Genomic DNA, 22,311 nt, shown 5'->3' with positions numbered 1-22,311 from the left:
AGGACTTTTCTTTAAACAACATTCACTTTGCCAATTAAAAGTTGTTAAGTAAGATAATGTATTCAAATGGTCAACTGAGCTGCTTTGCTCAGTTTAATACTTTATATTTTATATACGAGTGGGGGTGGGGGAAATATGGTGGGGGTAGTGGGAGGGATGCTGGGACCATTGGTGGTGGAGAATGGGCACTGGTGGAGGGATGGGTACACAATCATTGTATGACTGAAACATAAGCACAAAAGTTTCTACGTCTGTAACAGTACCTCATGGTGATTCATTAAAAAAAATAATAAAAAAAAAACCTTAAGTGTTTCATATCATTGAACTTGAAATAAACCTATTTTGTAGCTTCCGGGAGCTGGGTTTTATAGTCTCTGGGTCTTGGTCTTTGATGGGATTCACGGCACCAGGGGGCCAGTTGGTGGGTGTGACCCCTGCCTACTGGAATATGGAGGATCTGGGTGGAGGATGCTCAGCCCCGATCTGAGCAGGCTTGGGATCTCAGCCCTGGGACCCGCATGCCTTTGTTCCTCTGCCGGTACCTTCATGCGTGTGGAGAATGGTCTCAGCATGGTGGTGGTTGGTTCTGGGGGTCTTCGGCTGCTGGAGTCCTCGTCGGGGCAGGGAGGGAAACTCAACCCGCTCCCCCCAAGGGGCCCCGGCGAGGACAGCCAGGCACGGGGGCAGGAGACATCTTATTATCTCATTCTTACTTTGGACAAACTGGCAGGCTACTGAATGTAACCTGCCCACACGGCAGAGTCTGGCAAACTCCCCGTGGTGTACCCAATATGCCAAATACCAGTAACAATGATGGGCCTCATTCTCCTAACCCTGAAAAAACCTTGAATATAGCACTTTTTAAAAAATCTCAGGGCTAGGACGAAGGAGACATTACTGGGGTCTGCTCAAGGCAATTGACGAACAACAGGATGGTCGTGATCGTGATACTTTATATAGTTGCTAATATGATTTAAACAGAAGGTAGACTTATTTGAAGTTAAGAGTGAATAAGATTAGAAAATTTGTTTTCTATTGCTGATTATGAATAGCATATGATGTCACGAGGCCGCTATATTTCCTTTTTGAAAGATCTGAGTGTTGGGGTAAAATCCCAAATAATAATGGTGGGTCTGGTGTTGAAATATTGAATGTAATCAAAGTAGAGAGAGAGTAATGTGGAAATCACCTGCCACACAAGTAAGGGGAGGGTTATATTGGGGGTTTTGGTGGTGGAAAATGTGCACTGGTGAAGGGACAGGTTTTTCATCATTGTATGACCGAGACTTAAACCGGAAAGCTTTGTAACTGCTCTCACGGTGATTTACTAAATAAATTTATAAAAAAAAAAAACGTGAATAAGATGTTAAAAACATTGTTGTTCCAGCTAAGTGGAATTTTTTTTGCATGTGGTTTTATTGTTGTGATGTCTAAAACAGAAGATATAATATAATCCCTCAAACATAATGGTGAATCAGGATGACAAGCCACTCACCCCTCTAAGGTTCTGGAGGTTGTATTTCCAAGTCATATTTTCTTCCAGTGACCACCATAAAGCACTCGAGTTCAAAGCTTCTGTGCCAATAGACTGGTACAGCTTGGACTTGTGTATGTTAAGAGAAATGAAAGAGACTTTTATAGATATTCCATTTGAAAAGAGAAAGGAAAGGAAAAATCACAACCAAAGAAAATCTCAAAGAAAACCAAATTTATTCCATAGCTCTGTCTAGACTCTGCTATTAAATTAGCTGTGGCATAGGTGATTTGAGGGTTGTCCTTTTTCTTTTCATTTTATAGTTATAATAACTGGATTTCTGAACAATAAATTAGATCAATTGTACTGTGCTAGAAATCAAATTAACTGAAAGGAATGCCTAAATAATAAGATTGTGGCCCGTTTATTGTAAATGTTTTTGGTCAAAGTAATGGAAATTAGATTCTTAAAGATACCTGTAAGGTGAATTATTTAGTGAAAATAGACATGAATCCTCAAATATTCTCATAAAATTACTGAGATTTTTATGGATAGTAGAACAATTAATTTAGAATTGTTCCTGTTCAGACGAACTGTAGGTTAGGTCTCCCAGCACATTTCTATGTTACAGATAAAATATAGTGCAAAACACTGTTTGCTAAGACATAGTTAAAATTTGTTGTCTAAGTTTTTTTTTAATTTGGATATAAATTCCACTTTTTGCATAAAGACTACAAAAGAATCACAGCTAAATGCTTCGGTTATAGAAAAATGAAATATCTACCCACCAAATTTAGAAAAAAAGAATGAATTTAGATTCTAATTTGAAGTGAAAGGAGAGGAGCAGGAGCATAGACATGTGTCTGCGTGTTGGCTCATTCTTCTGACCAGTAGGTTCTTAGAGAGCTCGTGACTCTGCATGTATTATTATTACTGTGTGTTGAAAGATTACAGAAGATGAGGGTGGATCTACGAAGTTATATATTCCATTTTATTCCATCACACACATCATTTTCTTAGGGATTTTTTGGGTATATTCCTTTCAAGGAAGGTGAAATACAATTGTGTGATTTAGCTAAGTTGCTTTTCTAACCTTGGCAACTCAAAGAGTTCCTGTTAACATTAATTTTTCCAATTTCAATATTGTTAGGGCATAAACAATCTTTGTATTGCTTATTCAACTTCTCCATGTTGATTATAGGATACTTACATTTGATCACATTTTTCGGACCATTATCTTTTCGAATGACGTTAGATACTTCTGAGGCCCTAGACAAAAAGTATTCTTTCCCATTGTTGGTGATAGCAAAAGTCATTTAAAATTACCTGGGAAATAAGAAAAAATGGATACAAAATACTTTTTAATTCTTCAGACACTGATCCAGCAATTTGCTTCTAGAAATTTATACTAAAGAGATAAGTATAAAGATAATTGCAAATGATAATTACATATATTTGCAAATACTTAATTGCATAAATGATCACCACATGTTTATTAAAAGAAAAACTGGAAACACTTTGAATTCACTATGTAAATGATTGGTTAAATAACTTAAGATGTATCAAATGTAGTAGAATATTATGACATTATGGGGGAAGAGTTCACCTGTAAGTTTTTATTTTTGAGGGGAGGGGCAGGGGAGGCCACACTTAATGGTGCTCAAGGCTCACTCCTGCTTTGTGCTCAGGGATCTCTCCTGACAGGACTCAGGAAACAGTAAGTGATGCAAGGGATTGAATCTAGGTCAAAAGTGTGCAAGTCAAGTGCCCTACTTGCTGTACTATCACTCTCGGCACATATAATTTAATTGAAAGGTCAAGTTAAAAATAGGATGAAAGTTGAGGCTGGAATGATAGTACAGAAATTCAGGTGCTTGCCTTGCCTGCTGCTGATGACTTGGGTTTGATCCCAGTACCACGTATGGTCACTAGAGCCTGCCAGGAGTGATCCCTGAGCACAGATTTCAGGAGTAATCTCTCACTACTCAAGTATATGCCAACATTCCCCACCCTCTCCCCCCCCAAAAAAAGGAGAATAAAAGCTACCAAGCTTTTTTTTGTTTTAAAAAAATGCATTTGTGTATACATGCCTAGACAAGTCAAGCACTAGTAGGTTTTAGCTTTCTCTTTTTTGAAATTAAAAATGATTTTAGCACTCACCTTTTCATTCACATTTTTTAAATTTTTTATATTTAAATGTATTTACTTTATAAGAAATATTTGTTGATATGTTCTCTAGAGAGTGATTTCCAAAGTTCTTAAAGCTTCTATTTTATATTTTCACCATTTTTAAAATTTTCCCTTAAATCCTGCCAGCATTTCTTTGCAGTCATGTAATCCCATTTGTTTTCATCAGACTCCTGTTTGTTATATTTTGTTTTTATTTAGATGACAACTGAAAATAACTGCTCAGCAACTTGTGTGATCCATCCTCTAGTTAGATAGTAATCTCAACACCTGTTACTAATATTTCTCTTCATCCTAACAAAGAGCCCATTCTTTTAATCTTCCTTTATCAGCCTACTTTGTATTCCTTTAATCTTAATTTATTCATTTCTGAACTTAATTTTCCTCACATAGAATTTAAAATGTTTTGATTAAGTTAGAGAAAAATCATAAAAAATATAATAACTATAAGAAAGATATAAGAAATATCAAAGTGAAAGGACTATCCAAAACCTAGAGACTAAGAGCGTGATGTTTTTCCTTTATAAAAATAGTTATACGTTCATTTTTTATTTATAAACAGATAATATTTTTAGCTTTTTGTCTTTTGCCATCTTTTTATCTTATTACATTTATTCCCATCTAATGTTTGTTGCTAGATTTTTTTGTACTTAATGTTTTATCATTTGTCCTTTAATTCATTTTACCATTCATTTAATGGTAAAATGTCTCAGAAATATTAAGATCATTTTTAGTTCAGTTAGTAGTGTTGAAAGTACCTCTGATTTGGAGTTACTTGCAGTTCTGGAAAGTGCATTCCTGATTTTGGGTCCTACATAGAAGGAGTGACCCCAGGACTGATTCCAGTATAGACCATATAACTTGTTTCTCTCATTTTTATTTTCATTTATCAATAGCACAATGGGTAGGGCCTTGCACGCGGCCAACCCGGATTTGATACCTCCTTCCCTCTCGGAGAGTCTGGCAAACTACCGAGAGTATCCCACCTGCACAAAAGGGCCTGGCAAACTCCCCATGCATATTCAATATGCCCAAAACAGTAACAACAAGTCTCACAATGGAGACGTTACTGGTGCCTACTTGAGCAAATCGATGAACAGCGGGAGGACAGTGCTACAGTGCTATGTCCACATTGTATCAGGGCAATAAACTCTTCCTGTATTCTTGGTGAAACAGAGTGTGTAATAGCATTAAAATATTTGCCAGATTTCTAGATAATTTTCTTGAATATCTTATCCTTTTGTTTTTGCTCTATGGTGATATCATAAAAAGAAGTGCAATTAGTCTATCATACTTCATACTTCACAAAGTTATTCTGAAAGTTTTTAGCTGTGTAGTAATTAGTAAAGGAGTAGTTAGCCTGTTGAAATTTTTTTTTTGTTTTCAAGTCTGCAAAGTAACACTGCTTATATGTGGGAGGGAGTGCATCAAAGCAAAAACATTTTCACATTATCAGTTGTGCCATAATGCCTGGCACCAGATCCCAAAACTAATATTAAAAGAAAATAAGAAATTAAATAAATACGTTGCTTCTTTGCTTTACAGGTCCTAAATCTTATCACCAGTATAATTTATGTCTTCTGACTCCATGATTATATTCAGTCATGAGCAAGGGAAAACATTTTACCTGGGCTGCGTTTATTTTTAAAGCCATCACATTGAAATGAGATATGGAAATGAAAAGCTTTCACATTGCTAGTGTTGAAGAGCAAATTAGAAGCAAATGATGATAATTACAAAGTACAACCTTGCGTTCTCCTGTATATGCCTAAAGGTAATGAGAAAGCAAAGAGTGAAAAGTTGCAACCAGTAAAGCTAGAGAACAATTAGCTGTCAGTGAGTTCCAAATGAGAAAACATCATCGATGGCATCAGGTGTCATGGGAAAGATTGAGAATGGATGAATGAGTTTTTTTGTTTGTTTGAGAGGGAAAAAAATTGAAACTCTTTGGGAATCTCGCAATTGAATCAATTATCATATATATAAAATATGCTTATGTATCAAAAAAAGACAAGCATAAGGTGAGGAATGATTAACTGTAGTAGAAGTCAGTCAAGTATTCAAATATGAATAAATGCAATTAATTGAATTAGTCACTGTTAAAATTACCAAGGCATACCATCATTGTAATAGAAAAGCTAATCTCTCTCAAGTAAATTAATAAAAAGTCTTAAAAAAAGTTATTCTTCGTTTTCAAAGATTGTAGTTATAAAGCAATTATGTATTATAAAGATATATTATACATATTTATTTCTTCAAAGTAAAAACTGGACTTGATTTCATACAATATTCATGCTTTTTTTGTTTGTTTTTTGACCACTCTCAGCGATGCTCAGAGATTGCTCCTGGCTCTCAGGAATTACTCCTGATAATGCTTGGGATCACCATATGGGATATTAGGGAATGAACACCAATCAGCCTTGTGTAAGGCAAGCACCCTGTCCGCTGTACTATCTCTCCAGTCCTTATTCATGTATTTTTAACATGAACTAATCAACTCTTGCAGTGGTGTAGAAAATGACCATAAGGAATTTTTTTCTTTTTTAATTTTTTAAATTGAATCATTGTAAAATACACAGTTGCAAAGTTGTTCATGATTGAAATTCAGTCATACGATATTCCAACACCTATCCCTACACCAGTATACACTTCTCATCATCAACATCCCCAGTTTCTGTCCAGCCACCCACCCCCTCCCCGCCAGCTTGCTTCCTTTAGGGCATTATGGTTTGCAATACAGATACTGAAAGGTTATCATGATTGTCCCATTACCTGCTTTCATTACTCAGGTTTTATCCAGAATGATCATTTCCAACTAGCATTGTCATCTTCTCTATTCTAACTTCCCTCCCCACAACCACCACTTGTGGCAAGCTTCCAACCATGAGCTAGTCCTCCTGGCCTTTGTTTCTATTGTCCTTGGGTATTAGTCTCATACCATGTTTTTTATATTCCACATATGAGTGCAATCATTCTATGTCTGTTCCTTTCCTTCTGACTCATTTCACTCAGAATGGTCCATCCATTTATAAGTAAATTTTATTACTTCATTTTTCCTGGTAGCTGTGTAGTTTTCCATTGTGTAGATGTGCTGTACTTTCTTTATCCAGTTGTCTGTTCTAAGGCACTGGATTGTTTCCAATTTCTGGCTATTGTGAATAATGCTGCAGTAAACATAGAAGTGCAGATGGCTTTTCTGCAATATGTTTCTGGTCTTCTGGGGTATATTCCCAGAAGTGGTATTGCTGGATCATATGGAAGCTCAGTTTCTAGGTTTTTCTTGAGAAATGCCCCATAGTGTTTTCCAAAAAGACTGGAACAGTTGGAATTGCTACCAACAATGAAAGAGTCTCTTCCTCCCCACATTCTCACAAGTATTGGTTGTTCTTGTTCTTTTTGATGTGTGCCAGTCTCTCTGATGCGAGAGAATATCTCATTGTTGTTTTGATTTGCATCTCCTGGATGATTATAGTTGTTGAACATTTTTTTCATGTGCCTTGGGGCCATTTGAATTTCTTCTTTGAGAAAGTTTCCATTCACTTCTTCTCCCCATTTTTTGATGGGGTCGGATGTTTGAGAAACTCCAAGTTATGCAGAACACTCTTCATGCATTATTCCCACAGCAAGCTTATATACCTCAGGTCTCATGGTAAATGTATCTTCTATAAGAAACTACACCACCCCCAAGGCCTCTAAGTATTGCTTTGACAGTTACTGTTCTTATCGATTCCTCTTATCCTATGGCCTATTTATTTATCTGTGCTTGCAACTGAAAAGCTTTCTGAGGCTATTTTATAAACTATTTATATGGCCTGGGACTACTATAACACCTGACAATAAACAGTCTTAATCATTTACAAGTAATATCAATTGGACCTAAATTTGATCTTTCCACGGAATGGGTCATGTTTATATTCCACAGTTACAACAAAAGAAACGAGGCTCTAGAAACCTCTATGATTTGCACAAGTCATACAGTCAAGTAATAAAAGAGCCGTGATTCAAACATTTGGTAATTTGAAACCAGAAAGGATAAAATTTTACGAGGAATAACCAAGTTTCACTTGATACAGTGAACATTTGAATTTAATTAAAATAAAATGTAAGGGTAATGGATCATCTGTAAGAACAGCCTCAGCAGAAAACTGAGAAATGGAGGCACAAATAAGCTAGAGAAAATAATTTTCAATAGAAATTCTCTTCTTCAATAGAAATGGCTGAATATGATAACAATGAAGGCATATTAAGAAAATTCTTCTCAGGAAGATGCAAATCAAAACAACAATGAGATATCATCACATACCACAAAGACTGGCACACATTCAAAAGAACAAAAACAACCAGTGCTGGCGTTGATGTGGGGGGAAAGGGATGCTCTTTCTTTTTTGGGGGGGGGGATGAAGCTCTTTCACTGTTGGTGGGAATGCCCACTAGTCAAGCCTTTCTGAAAAACAATATGGACAGTCCTCTAAAAACTAGAAATTGAGCTTCCATATTACCCCGCAATACCACTTCTGGGAATATATCACAAGGATGCAAAAAAACACAGTAGAAATGATATCTGTACCTATATTTTCATTGCAGCACTGTACACAATAGACAAAAACTGGAAACAACCCAAGTACCCTAGAACATATGACTGGTTAAAGAAACTTTGGTACATCTACACAATGGAATACTATGCAGCTGTCAGGAGAGATGAAGTCATAAACTTTGCTTATAAATGGATAGACATGGAGAGTATCATGCTAAGTGAAATGAGTCAGAAAGGGAGGGACAGACATAGAAGGACTGCACTCATTTGTGGAGTATAAAACAACATAACATGAGACTGACACCTAAGGACAATAGATACACGGGGCAGGTATATTGCTCCATACCTGGAAACCTGCATTATGAACAAAGGGAAGAAGGCAGCTGGAATAGAGAAGGGATCACTAAGAAAATGATGGCTTGTGGAACCGGTTGGGATGGGAGATGTGTGCAGAAAGTAGATAAAGGACCAAACGTGATAACCTCTCAGTGTTTGTATTGCAAAGCATAATGCCCCAAAGTAGAGAGAGTATGCCCCCATGGAGGCAGGGGGAGGGTGGGAAATGGAGGGGGGTAATACCGGGGATATTGGTGGTGGGGAATGTGCACTGGTGGAGGGATGGGTGTTTGATCATTGTGTGATTGTAACCCAAATATGAAAGCTTGTAACTATCCCTCAGTGGTTCAATAAAATTTAAAAAATAAAGGAAAGGAAAAGAAAACTCTTCTCCTGAAGGAGAGACCTGATGCACATCCAATACGTAAAACTACTCTGGGAAAAGTAAGTGTTTTCCTGTTTTCTTCCACTGAAACATAACTACAAACTTTTTTTGGAGTCACCTTAAGTCACACAGTCACAAAGCTGTTCATGATAAGAGTTTCAGTCATACAATGTTAATTTTTTTATACTCTGCCAAATATTATAGGTGAACCTGAGACCTAACACTAACCATGCCAGCGGTAGTTGCTTGAGTAGCTTTGCCCTCTGCTCTGAAGATCCTCTAAATCAGAGGCAGAGAAGATATAGTATAGAGTCATAACTTTCATTGTCATCTACCAGAAATAAGGCCATCCCCACTATAATGTCAGTAGAGACACATAGGAACCATAATTAAGCTAACACCCAGGGGTAATAAAGAGTTCACATAATAGGGTGTCAGAGAAGAAACATGGAGTTCTGCTTGTATCTTGGAATAATAATGCAATGTTCCTCCCCTTCCTCTGCAGAATCCTGTCACAGAAAACAAGCTAATAAAATTTTAACTAAGATCTAGGTTTCATAACATGAAATATTTTATATTTCAATTAAAAATGGGCTGGAGCGATAGCATAGCGGTGGGGCATTTGCCTTGTGCACAGTCAACCCGGCCGAGCCAGGTTCGATTCCTCCACCCCTCTTGGAGAGCCCAGCAAGCTACTGAGAGTACCTCGCCTGCACGGCAGAGCCTGGCAAGCTACCCGTGACGTATTCAATATGCCAAACACAGTAACAACAAGTCTCAAAATGGAGACATTACTGGGCCCGCTTGAGCAAATCGATGAACAATGGGAGGACAGTGCTACAGTGCAATTAAAAAATCATTTGCCATACTAAAAGCAAGGATTATCTCAAACTGATTTTTTAAAAAGTGTCAATACTAAGATAGCAGAGATGTTAGAATTATCTGACACCTATTTCAAAACAATTATGATAAAATGCTTCCATGAGTACATGTGGCTATGTTTCAAATAAACAAAAAAGTATAAAACTCTCTAGGAACAAAGTAGAAACCCCTGGTAAATAAATAGAGATACAAATAAAAATGTATGTGTTCAAATTGAAAACACATAACTATAAAGCTCAAGTGGATGTTCCCAGTGACAAAATGTAGAGGTAAGGGGAATCAGTGAACATAAAATGAAGCTGTAGAAACTACACAATCTGAGATAGAAAAGAGCAAAAAAAAAAAAATGAATGCACCCTCGGAGACTTTGGGGTTTTAACACAATGTATAACATATATGTCATCAGAGTCTCAAAAAGTACTTTTTCATACCCCTCCTCATTCTACTTCTTTTCTAAAAACTTGAAGAATTTGATGAGACATAAATTTACTAATTGAGGAATCCGAGTAAGATAAACAGGACAAACCCAAAGATATCCACACCAATGCTCTTCAGAATTAAACTTCTCAAAATTAAAGTAATGGAAAACACTTGTCTTTAACGCTTTAAAGCAGCAAGGGAAAATGACACAGTCATTTTCCACCGATTTTTTTTTCAAATGACAATAGGTTTTTTCATCAGAAACCGTGGAAGAAGCAAAGACTTTAAACCCTATTTTTTAAGTTCTGAAATAAAAGAACTGTCAACACAAAACTCTATTCCAAGAAAAATAACATTCAGAAATGAAGGGGAAATTAAGACAATCTCAGATAATGGGAAACGAAGAAATTTGTCACCAGTAGACATCTCAAAATGACTAAAGAAAAATTTTTAAATAGGAAATAAGAAGAGAATGGCCTTGAAGCTTTAAAAAGGAATAAAGGACATGATAAGCAAAAATATGGGTAAATAGAATAGACTTTATTTCACCTCTTAAATTTTCTAAGTTATATTTGTCAGTTGAAGCAAAAATTTCAACACTAATATGGTTCTAAAGTAATATGCTTTTAGAGGATAATAAAGGTATGTAAGAAAGAGGTAATGTTTTCATGCTTCAAATTGGTGTAATGATGACAGTGATAGACTGTTGACTGTTATGTATAGAGTGTTATACCTAGGATAGCTATGTATGTACCTATTTACATATATATTCATATATATATATATATGTATATATATATAAAGATAGCCCAGCTAAGTCAGTAGAGCATGGGACTCTTAATCTCAGGGTTGTGGGTTCAAGCCCCATGTTGGGCGCATGATAACTTTTGTGCTCACTTCAGAAGCACATATACTAAAATTGGAACGATACAGAGAAGATTAGAATGGCCACTATGCAAGAAAGACATGCAAATTCGTGAAGCGTTCCATATTTTGGGGCTGGAGCAATAGCACAGCAGGTAGGGCATTTGCCTTGCACGCAGTCAACCCATGTTCAATTCCTCCATCCCCCTCTGAGTGCCCAGCAAGCTACCAAGAGTATCCCACCCACAAGGCAGAGCCTTGCAAGCTCCCCATTCAACATGCAAAAAGCAGTAACAACAAGTCTCACAATGGAGATGTTACTGGTGCTCGCTCAAGCAAATCGACAAATAATGGAAGGACAGTACTACAGTGCTATATAAAGATACAATAAAAGCACTCAATAAAGTAGAATTAAATTTTTTAAAAGATGTGCAAGTAAACACAGGATAGCAGAAAAAAACAGGAAAAATAAAACTCAAGAGACTAACAAATAAAAAAGTTAAAGTATCAGACTTAGCACTAACACAAGTTTCAACTTTAAATGCAATGAGTTTAAGCACAGCAGTTAAAATAGCCAAAGTGGTGTTGGCAGAAAGATAGTCATGCCTGCATTAAATAGGCAACACCAAAATAAACAAAGATGAGGAAGTAGGTTAATAAAGAAAAGAGTCTTTTCAACAATAGCATTGGGGTAGTAAAACACTATAGACTTAAAAATGAATCTTGATCTATCTGTCACTTTCATTGTCCTCCCTTTGTTCATCGAATTGCTTGAGCGGGCCCTGTAACGTCTCCATTGTGACACTTGTTACTGTGTTTGGCATATCGAATATGTCACAGGTATCTTGCCAGGCTTTGCCGTGCGCGCGAGATACTCTCAGTAGTCATAGACCCCCAAGTGTAGGACCACTTAATCTTTGACAAAGGAGCAAGAAATATGGAGTGGAACAAGAAAAGCCTCTTCAACAAGTGGTGCTGGGAAAAATGGATAGCTACCTGCAAAAAATGAACTCTGACCTCTGTCTAATGCCAGGCACAAAAGTCAGATCAAAGTGGATTAAAGACCTCAATATCAGACATGAATCCATGAGGTACATGAGGAAAATGTAGGCAGAACTCTCCACAACATTGAAGCTAAAAGCATCTTTAAGGATGAAACAGCACTGACCATGCAAGTGAAAGCAAACATAAACAAATGGGACTATTTGGTAGTTTTCCGGGCTCTCCGAGAGGGTCGGAGGAATCGAACCTGTGTTGGCCAGGTTGGGCGCATGCATGTCAAATGCCCTACCCACTGTGCTATCACTCCAACCCACTCTTGACCTATATTTTATATTAAAACTATCTCTTGGTTAAAGATATATCTAACATTATTAAATCTTAAGAAAAATTGTAGAAGAAAATGTTTATTATATGCAGCAAAGTGTTTTTTAAAGTTGACATAAAATACAGGCCCTAAAAAGAAAAATTAACACAGTGAACTTAATCACATAGAAAACTCTGATTCTATTAAGGATTTTATTAAAACTGGAAAATGCAAACTATGTTGTGGGAAAATATATTTCATAAATCAAATATTTAAGAAAGGATTAGTATTGCTACATATAAAGAATTCTCAAGCTCAAGAGAAAAATACCAACAATTTAATTAAAGACAGACATTGAAAGCCTTTTTATTGATGAGGAGATATATATACATATATACACATATATATGTACACACAAATGATAAAAAATAAAAGTGAAACTTAGTCAAGGTCATTGGTCATTATTTATCATATACAAATAAGGTTAAACCACAATGACCTATCACTATACAGCAGAGTGGCTAGAATGAAAAAATGTGACACACCTAATTTTGTAAAGATATGTAAATATTGAATCACTCATGCGTTGCTGGTAAAAAATATAAGATAGTCAAGCCATTTTAGAAAACAATTTATCAATATTCTTAAAAGCTAAATGTTCAGTTCTTGTTATTCTGACTTTTATCTCAGAGAAACAAAGACATGTGTTTTCACAAAAAAATCTATACACATCCATTTATGGCAGCTTCATTCATATTGGTAGCTGAATTATTAAATCCATGGCACACTCATACTGTTCTACAGTGAAAAGAAACAAACTATTGATGCATGCTGCAACTTGAATGAATGTCCATAGAATGGTGTTCAGTAAAAATTCCCAGTCCCAGAAGTTTTTTTACTATATAAAGGTAAGGTAAAGGTAAAGGCCCTCCCGTTGATCGTCGATTTGCTCGAGCGGGCCCAGTAACGTCTCCATTGGAGACTTTGTTGTTACTGTGTCTGGCATATCCAATACTCTCGGTAGCTTGCCGGGCTCTCCGAGAGGGGCGGAGGAATCGAACTCGGGTCGGCCATGTTGGCTGCGTGCAAGGCGAACGCCCTACCCGCTGTGCTATCGCTCCAGCCCTTTTACTATATGTTTATATTTATATCACATACATTTAATGAAAAAACTGTAGAACTAGAGAGAAGACTTGTACCAGGGATAAGGAATGGTTAGGGTAAGGGGGAGAGAAAGGTTGCAGCTATACCAACAATGTGATGTATCCTTATGGTGATGGAATGTTCTGTAACATAAATGTAACAATATCAATATCTTGATTGTAATTGTTGTGCCATCACTTTTACAAGATTTTCCCTCTGGGGAAATTGAATGAAGGGGAGAGGAGTTGTTTCTACATTAATTCTTACAACTACATATGAAGCTATGTGCAGTTGTAATTTATAGTAATTTTTTCAAAGTTTTTTTTAAAAAATAAAATGTATAGAACTATGAGAAAGGGAAAGATTGAGGATGAGAAGAGAGAGTCTCAGGATGAAACAGGACCAGGGACTTTTAATTCTTATTTAGGAGCTCATAATGTTTCCCCCCACAGTTTTTATTCCAATTCAGCTGTTTATTTAGATTTTTGTAACACAGAGATATCCATAAGACAGTAAGTCCTAGTGTAATCGAGTGGAGGTAGCAATTAAAGACAGAGAGTGGTAAATACAAATACTATCAATGTCTTCCCTCATATTCTCCCTGATCAAATCACAAGCTAAAACAGCAGTTCTTAGTCTTCTGTCAATCACCAGTGGCTGACAAGGGGAGCTTTAGAAAAAAAAAAAAACCACACAAGCGAAAAACTCAATGCCTAAATCATACCTCCAAAGAGTCTGACTAAATTGGTTTAAGGTAATCTTGGGCATTATCATTTTTAAAGATCTCCAAGTAACTGCTAAGTGTCGCCACACTTTGTGCCATTGCTGATTATATAGCTTGTGTTTGTTTCACATAGGAGGTGAAGGGATAGGTGGCCTGTATTTCTTCACTGTGCTTGTGGGGGGCTGAAGTTAAGTGTGCATTTTGAGGTAGAGGGTTCTATTTATAAATGAGGTTGATGAACAGACTTGATGGCTAACTTTGCCTAATAATTTCCTGACTGCACCGTTTTCAGCACATATAACATTCTGTGCTTTCTCTTGCCTCGGATTTTTACCATATGCCAGTGTTCTATTTAGTTTAAGAAGTCAGTCTCCTTCTTTTAATCCCTCACCATATCATATTTCTCTCCTTTGCCAATTGGTTTCCTTGGATTCCATTGTCTTCACCTGCTCAGAGAAGTCAGCCTCTTCAGCCACCATAAAACTTTCCTTCCCAGTAATTTTCACAATTAGAATTTCACATTTATTTCCCACAGAATATCTGTGTCTCTGCTGTCGGTTAGGCCAGACATCTCATCTGTTTTTGCTCACTGTTTTCTTTCAGCTTCTGTCTCAGTGTATGACATTGTAGGCGCTCCATAAATAATTTGTTGCCAGCACAAACCAACCAAATTCTATTTAGAAACTTCAGGAGGTTACAGCAGAGATCAAGGTTGTCATAAAAGTTGTCAAAAAGTTGTCTAGAAATGATTCTGCAAAAAATGAGTTACCATGCCCTTGGGCAGGTCTCTGAGTCAACTGGACATCACTAGATCTTCCTCTGCCTGTGAAACAGGTATGTGTTTCTCAATCTTGACTGCACAGTACCCCATCTTGGACTCAGCACAGATTTTTTTTTATTTAACTGGTTTGAGGTAGTTACTATGAATTTTTAAATACTCCAGTGTGATTAAAATGTCAAGATGAGGACTATTGAACTGGCCTTAATGACAGATAAAATCTGACACGATTAGAAAATTTTAGGATCATTTAAAGCAACCTTTTTTTTTTTTTTTTTTTTTTTTTTTATTTATTTATTGAATCACTGTGGGAAAGGTTACAAAGCTTTCAGGTTTATGTCTCAGTCATGCAAATATCAAACACATTTCCCTTTACCAATACTTATTTTTTACCATGAAGAACCCCAATAAAACCCCACCCCCCACCCCTCCCCGTCCCTGTGAAGCAGATGAATTCTAGTTAACACTCTATCTGCTTTGATTAGATTCATTGTTTCAATAAAAGATTCACCACTATTATTTAGAGTTTACCCCCCCCCCCAAATCAGACATGCTGAAAAAGCATTGTGAAGTGATTTGCTTTCTACGGCTGGGTTCAAGAATTAAATGTTGGTTTTGGATTTCTGCTCTTTTACCTATTGACCCTGGAAGTATTTCTACTGAAAGTCAGATAGTTAAGAAATTGGTTTCTGTGTTCTGGAGTCGTGGCCGTGCTGGAGAGCCGCTCGCGGGGGGCAACCGGTGGCCTCGGTAGGGCGTGAAGGGCGGACCGAAACGCCCCCCTTCCCATGAGGTTTTAGTCGCCCCCACACTCCCGGCTCATACCTGCTGTCCACAAGGCTCCCATGTGGCCGCCATCTTTCTTTCCAAAGAGGAGAGGGCGATTGGGGCAACACCCTTTCCCCTCCGGCAGACTTGATGGCCTGGATCAGTGCAGAGTCCATTCACTTTTCTGCTCCAAGCTGCTGGGTTCTGCATTAAGTCCTTGTGCTTCTGGGGCCGTGGCCGTGCTGGAGAGCCGCTCGCGGGGGGCAACTGGTGACCTCGGTAGGGCGTGAAGGACGGACCAGAACGCCCCCCTTCCCATGGGGTTTTAGTCGCCCCCACACCCCCGGCTCATACCTGCTGTCCACAAGGCTCCCATGTGGCCGCCATTTTTCTTTCCAGAGGGAGGAGGGCGGAAGGGAGCAACACCCTTTCCCCTCTGGGCAGAAATGATTGCCTGGATCAACGCATAGTCCTTTCACTTTTCTGCTCCAAGCTGCTGGGTTCTGCATTAGGTCATTGTGCTTCTGGGGCTGTGGCCGTGCTGGAGAGCCGCTCGTGGGGGCAACTGGTGGCCTCGGTAGGGCGTGAAGGGCGGACCGAAACGCCCCCCTTCCCATGAGGTTTTAGTCGCCCCCACACTCCCGGCTCATACCTGCTGTCCACAAGGCTCCCATGTGGCCGCCATCTTTCTTTCCAGAGAGGAGAGGGCGAATGGGGCAACACCCTTTCCCCTCCGGCAGACTTGATGGCCTGGATCAATGCAGAGTCCGTTCACTTTTCTGCTCCAAGCTGCTGGGTTCTGCATTAAGTCCTTGTGCTTCTGGGGCCGTGGCTGTGCTGGAGAGCCGCTCGTGGGGGGCAACTGGTGACCTCGGTAGGGCGTGAAGGACGAACCAGAACGCCCCCCTTCCCATGAGGTTTTAGTCGCCCCCACACCCCCGGCTCATATCTGCTGTCCACAAGGCCCCCATGTGGCCGCCATCTTTCTTTCCAGAGGGAGGAGGGCGGAAGGGAGCAACACCCTTTCCCCTCTGGGCAGAAATGATTGCCTGGATTAACGCATAGTCCTTTCACTTTTCTGCTCCAAGCTGCTGGGTTCTGCATTAAGCCCTTGTGCTTCTGGGGCTGTGGCCGTGCTGGAGAGCCGTTCGTGGGGGGCAACTGGTGACCTCGGTAGGGCGTGAAGGACGGACCGGAACGCCCCCCTTCCCATGAGGTTTTAGTCGCCCCCACACTCCCAGCTCATACCTGCTGTCCACAAGGCACCCATGTGGCCGCCATCTTTCTTTCCAGAGAGGAGAGGGCGAATGGGGCAACACCCTTTCCCCTCCAGCAGACTTGATGGGCTGGATCAACGCATAGTCCGTTCACTTTTCTGCTCCAAGCTGCTGGGTTCTGCATTAAGTCCTTGTGCTTCTGGGGCCGTGGCCGTGCTGGAGAGCCGCTCGTGAGGGGTGACTGGTGACCTCGGTAGGGCATGAAGGACGGACTGGAACGCCCCCCTTCCCATGAGGTTTTAGTCGCCCCCACACCCCCGGCTCATACCTGCTGTCCACAAGGCTCCCATGCGGCCGCCATCCTTCTTTCCAGAGAAGAGAGGGCGAATGGGGCAACACCCTTTCCCCTCCGGCAGACTTGATGGCCTGGATTAACGCATAGTCCTTTCACTTTTCTGCTCCAAGCTGCTGGGTTCTGCATTAAGTCCTTGTGCTTCTGGGACTGTGGCCATGCTGGGGAGCCGCTCGTGGGGGGCAACTGGTGACCTCGGTAGGGCGTGAAGGACGGACCAGAACGCCCCTCTTCCCATGAGGTTTTAGTCGCCCCCACACCCCCGGCTCATACCTGCTGTCCACAAGGCTCCCATATGGCCGCCATCTTTCTTTCCAGAGGGAGGAGGGCGGAAGGGAGCAACACCCTTTCCCCTCTGGGCAGAAATGATTGCCTGGAATAACGCATAGTCCTTTCACTTTTCTGCTCCAAGCTGTAAAGCAACCTTTTTAAACAACCCTTTTTTCCTCTTAGAATAATATATCCTCGGAGGAAACCAAGATCTCAATCACTTGGGAAGAGATGCTAGGGGAATGGTGATTGTAAATGATCACTTTGCTTTTTCCCTGCACCTCTTTCAACACTAGTATTATTTGTACAGCTATCTTGCCACAGATCTGCCTACGGTGCGCTATGGAATAAGATTGTGGGATGGTGTGATATGAGGTGTAAGTAAATTGAGAATTAATTATTGACACAAAAACAGAGAAAATATAAATGTGCTCTTTTGATTGTTAACTTTACACACAAAAACAGAGCAAATATGAATGTCCTCTTTTGATTGTTAACTTTTGATCTTCAGAATAGCAGTGTAAACACACATCTCTCCATCCAAATGCCCCAAGGGATTAATCTGCATTGAAGATTAATTCCCTGAGATTTTAGACTCTTTAGCAGTCTCCTGGTTTGCTTTTAAATATTTGGAACTAAAAATAAAGCCTAACGCCAGCTTCTATTTGTTGTCATTTTTTAGCTGCAATTTTCTCTGAGTTTAAAAGAACTCATTGGACTTTTTATCCATGGCTCTGTAATGGCAGAGCAATGCCTCTGCTCAAAGAACTGTCATCACAAAATGCAAAGAAGAAGAGAGCTTATCACACAGGCATCCAAGGTTGTTCCAGTCTCAGAAACTTAGGGCAGCATCCTCTGGTTTATTCCAAGTTGTATACTTTTTGTTGTTTACTGGGGTTGTGACACAGCCTTAATTTGATACACAGAATTGCTGTAATTATGAAGAAATCATAGTTTGTAATACGGTCATTTCACTTAATTATGAGTCCATGAGACACAAAAGCAGTAAGAAGAGCAAGAATTTTTTACCTTTGCATTCCTTGACCCATAGTGCTCTGTTAAAACTGAGAGATGTCTGGAAAATTTAGGGATGGGGGGTGGGAGGGATACTGGGATCCGTAGTGGTGGGAAATGGGCACTGGTGGAGGGACGGGTATTTGATCATTGTATAATTGAAACCCAAGCACAAAAATTTGTAAGTCTACAACTGTACCTCATGATGTCTCACTAATCACGGTCCTCCCGTTGTTCATCGATTTGCTCGAGCGGGCCCAGTAACGTCTCCATCATGAGACTTGTTGTTACTGTGTTTAGCATATCGAGTACATCACGGGTAGCTTGCCAGGCTCTGCCGTGCGGGCGAGATACTCTCGGTAGCTTGCCGGGCTCTCTGAGAGGGGCGGAGGAATTGAACTCGAGTTGGCCATGTTGGCTGCATGCAAGGCAAACGCCTTTCCGCTGTGCTATCGCTCCAGCCCCTCTCACTAATAAAAAATTATTGCATAATGTGAACAAATACCCTTCTTCCTTTATCTTGGGCACTCTGATACACAGATGAGTGTCTGGAAAGATGTTCAGTTCTTGAGGTCCATATGGTACCATTTGAAATAATTTTGTAGTTGTTCAGTTATTCACATGCTATTACTCTGAGTGCTTAACTTAATGCTAAAGGATAGATACCAGAATGTAGTTGGAGTAGGTTAAGTATAGAGCTGGCATTTAAAAATGATCGTACATGTCATCTTTTATTTGAGCAATGGTGGGAGACAGGCAAGTGGTTGCCTTTTCAGTCATCATATTAGGAAAAGGATAGTAAATGGGGGTAATTTACCAGCCCATTTTTTTTTACTTCCCTATTCAAACAGAATTTACCTTGATAATGGCAGCAATCTATCCAAAGCTCCACTTGTACGGAACTTCAGGGGAAGAAATAAACATGTTATTCATCCAAACTTCAGTGGGATTTATGTAAATTAGGAAATCAGATCACTTTGTCACAGGTAAGCAGGAGGTCCTTGTGTTCTCTAAGGGTAGAAATCACAAAGAGGTAAAAGAGCAAGAACTGGACTTTATTGAAAGAGACTTTTACCTGGCAAAAGAGAGGCAGCAGAGGGGACTGGACCCATGCTGACTCTCCAAGGAAAGGTTTGCTGGATGTTTTATGATTATCACTGATTTTATGCAAAGCAGGAGAAAGTTTATTCACAGAATTTCTGAAGATGAAAAGGGTTTTTCTAGAAACTGTGCCTCCACCCTTTTTAACTCATCAGATGCTATTTATGGATTGTCATAACAACTGCAGGCTATCAAGGTATGTGTTGGTGTGAAATTTATTATACCAGTAAATTACATTTAGGTTATATGAGAAAAAGTTATGGGGGTCACACAGGAGAAAAAACAAAAAGTCATGTGTGGTTATCTCTGGTTGCGTCTTGGATTCTGCTGGTATTGGTACCAAATTGGATTGGTACCAAACCCAAATCTGAATCTGGGAGAGAGATGAAGAATGAAGTTAATTTTGGAGCATAAATAAGGCGGGGGGTTGGAGAGCCCGGTAAGCTACCAAGAGTATCTCACCCGCACGGCAAAGCCTGGCAAGCTCCCATGACGTATTCGATATGCCAAACACAGTAACAAGAAGTCTCACAATGGAGACATTACTGGGCCCGCTGGAGCAAATTGATGAACAACAGGAGGACAGTGCTACCAAATAAGGGGCTTTGAGTGGAGTCATAGAGTTGGGGAACTTCAAATGTTGTAAGGAATATGAGTTTCTGGCATAGGAGTGAGGATCTAGAGTCAGACGTTATAGGTGGGACAGGCCAGAGGTATTTGAAAGTTCTATCTGCTTCATTCAATTGAGTAAATTTAGCTCTCAAACCATACCAAAGTGAAAATTATGTTTTTTGTTACATTGGGTGTGTAGATCGCTCTTGATCAGTGTTTTTCAATCTTCATCTGTCAGTGGCACCTTCTGAGTTTGTTTCCTTCCTTTGGCTCCTTCTCCTACCAGTTGGTCCCCTAGCCATGGCTTGCCGTTTATCAACTTTTCACCGCTGAACCACTTGTTAAATCCTGGAGCCCATGTGGCCCCTGGTTGAGAAAAGCAACTTGAGAGAAATAAGAGGCTTTGTTGTCTTAACCTAAAAATTACTCAGTAGAAGTTCCTTTGGAAAACGTGTGCCAATGCCCTTAGCAATGTCTCTCATACCCACACTGATCTTTAGGCCTATCTTCCATCCTTTTTTTGCTTTCCCAAAGCCAGTAAGCTGCACCTGGCAGTTTTTACAGGACTCAATGGCCACAGAGGTGGCACACTCAGCAATTCTAAGGGAATCCACAATCAGATCTTCAGTGGCCATCATCTGGGTTTGAAAGCAAATTCTTTCTTTCCATCTTCTCTTTCATAGTCATTCTTTGCCAGCTTGACAAAGAAAAGTCTCTTTTACCCTTCCACATCTCTGAATGTCAAACAACGGGATAACTGGAAATGATGATGTTGGGACAGCCTCCCTCAAACTGAGAAATAAGGCCAAGTATGCTTCTTTCCCAACTTACATACATATGGGACGGGCCAAAGATATTATTTGGAAATGGGAATACTTGTCCCTTCTTGAGAAGATCTGAATTTCCAGCTTGGTGGCAATTTTTCTTTAATTACCAATTTTTTTCCACTCCTCCCAACCATTTTTAAAGAATGTATTGCTCCTAAGGGATAGATCTTTGACTGCATATAAACAAAACATTAAAAAGATTGAAGATGACGTGCTTTATTTCTCATTTTTACAACAAACTTTTGGCAGAGCTCCCTACCTCATCTGCCTCTCTGTAAGAAAATTTAAAATATGAGGAGTGGGGACATATCAACACACTAGGACTGAAATATGAAGCCAAAGCATTTCTAACAAAAAGAAGAGGTGTCAGACTAACTGTTTGACAATAAGCACTGGTTTTTCCAGTTATATAAGTGGCATTTTTCATAATTTGAATGAGCTATATTTGCAGCTCCAAACTGTTTATGATTGTTTTTTTTTTGCTCACACTTGGCATTGCTTGGGGATTGCTCCTGACACTGTGCTCTGGGGTTACTCCTGGCACCATTCAGGGGACTATATGTGGTGATGGAAACCAAACTCAGGTGGGCCACATGTAAGGTGAGCAATCTACCTATTGTACTATCTCTCTGGTCGTACAGGTCCCAAGTTTTGACAAAGATATATTCATTAATATTAAAAAGATGCATTGGAAATTTTATTGAAATGAATATATTTTGTTATTTTCAAATATTTCTGAGCATTCTGAGTAAATATGATTCTTTAAAAGATAAACTTGGGATCATAACTAGTCAGTAGAAAAATTTTGGCAAAATGTTTTGTAAACTTTACAGACACGATAAAGTTAATGATTCTAATGAATATCAAATACCTTACCTTTGTAAGACAGGTTTCTGGTTTTCAAAATAAAATAAAAATTTTAGTGATTATTTTTAATATTAATAGTAACTAATAAACTAATTAAATGTATTTAATTTTTGTTCATTAACTTATTAAATAATTAAGTAGGTCATTGTGAATTTTGGCATATAACTTAAAATGTGTTCAATAAATAATTGGCATTATTATAACAAAATCCTATCTACTTATTTATGTGAGCAACATTTCTCAGGGTCTA

At 39.2% G+C, this 22,311-nt stretch overlaps 1 protein-coding gene and 1 non-coding gene across 4 annotated transcripts in view; both read left to right on the top strand.

Annotated features, from left to right (window-relative positions):
* The window catches only part of LHFPL3 (LHFPL tetraspan subfamily member 3), a 609,123-nt gene that overhangs the window by 194,732 nt on the left and 392,080 nt on the right, over positions 1–22,311 (top strand). The gene's annotated exons all lie outside the window — the stretch shown is intronic.
* Positions 11,108–11,214, top strand: LOC130027837 (U6 spliceosomal RNA). Its single transcript, XR_008793064.1, has one exon. It is a non-coding gene; the product is annotated as a U6 spliceosomal RNA (small nuclear RNA).

Source organism: Sorex fumeus, unplaced genomic scaffold, assembly GCF_029834395.1.
Source record: "Sorex fumeus unplaced genomic scaffold, SorFum_2.1 ptg000037l, whole genome shotgun sequence".
Taxonomy (NCBI): domain Eukaryota; kingdom Metazoa; phylum Chordata; class Mammalia; order Eulipotyphla; family Soricidae; genus Sorex; species Sorex fumeus.
The sequence above is the reverse complement of the archived record's forward strand: the minus strand, read 5'-3'. Positions and strand labels throughout refer to the sequence as shown.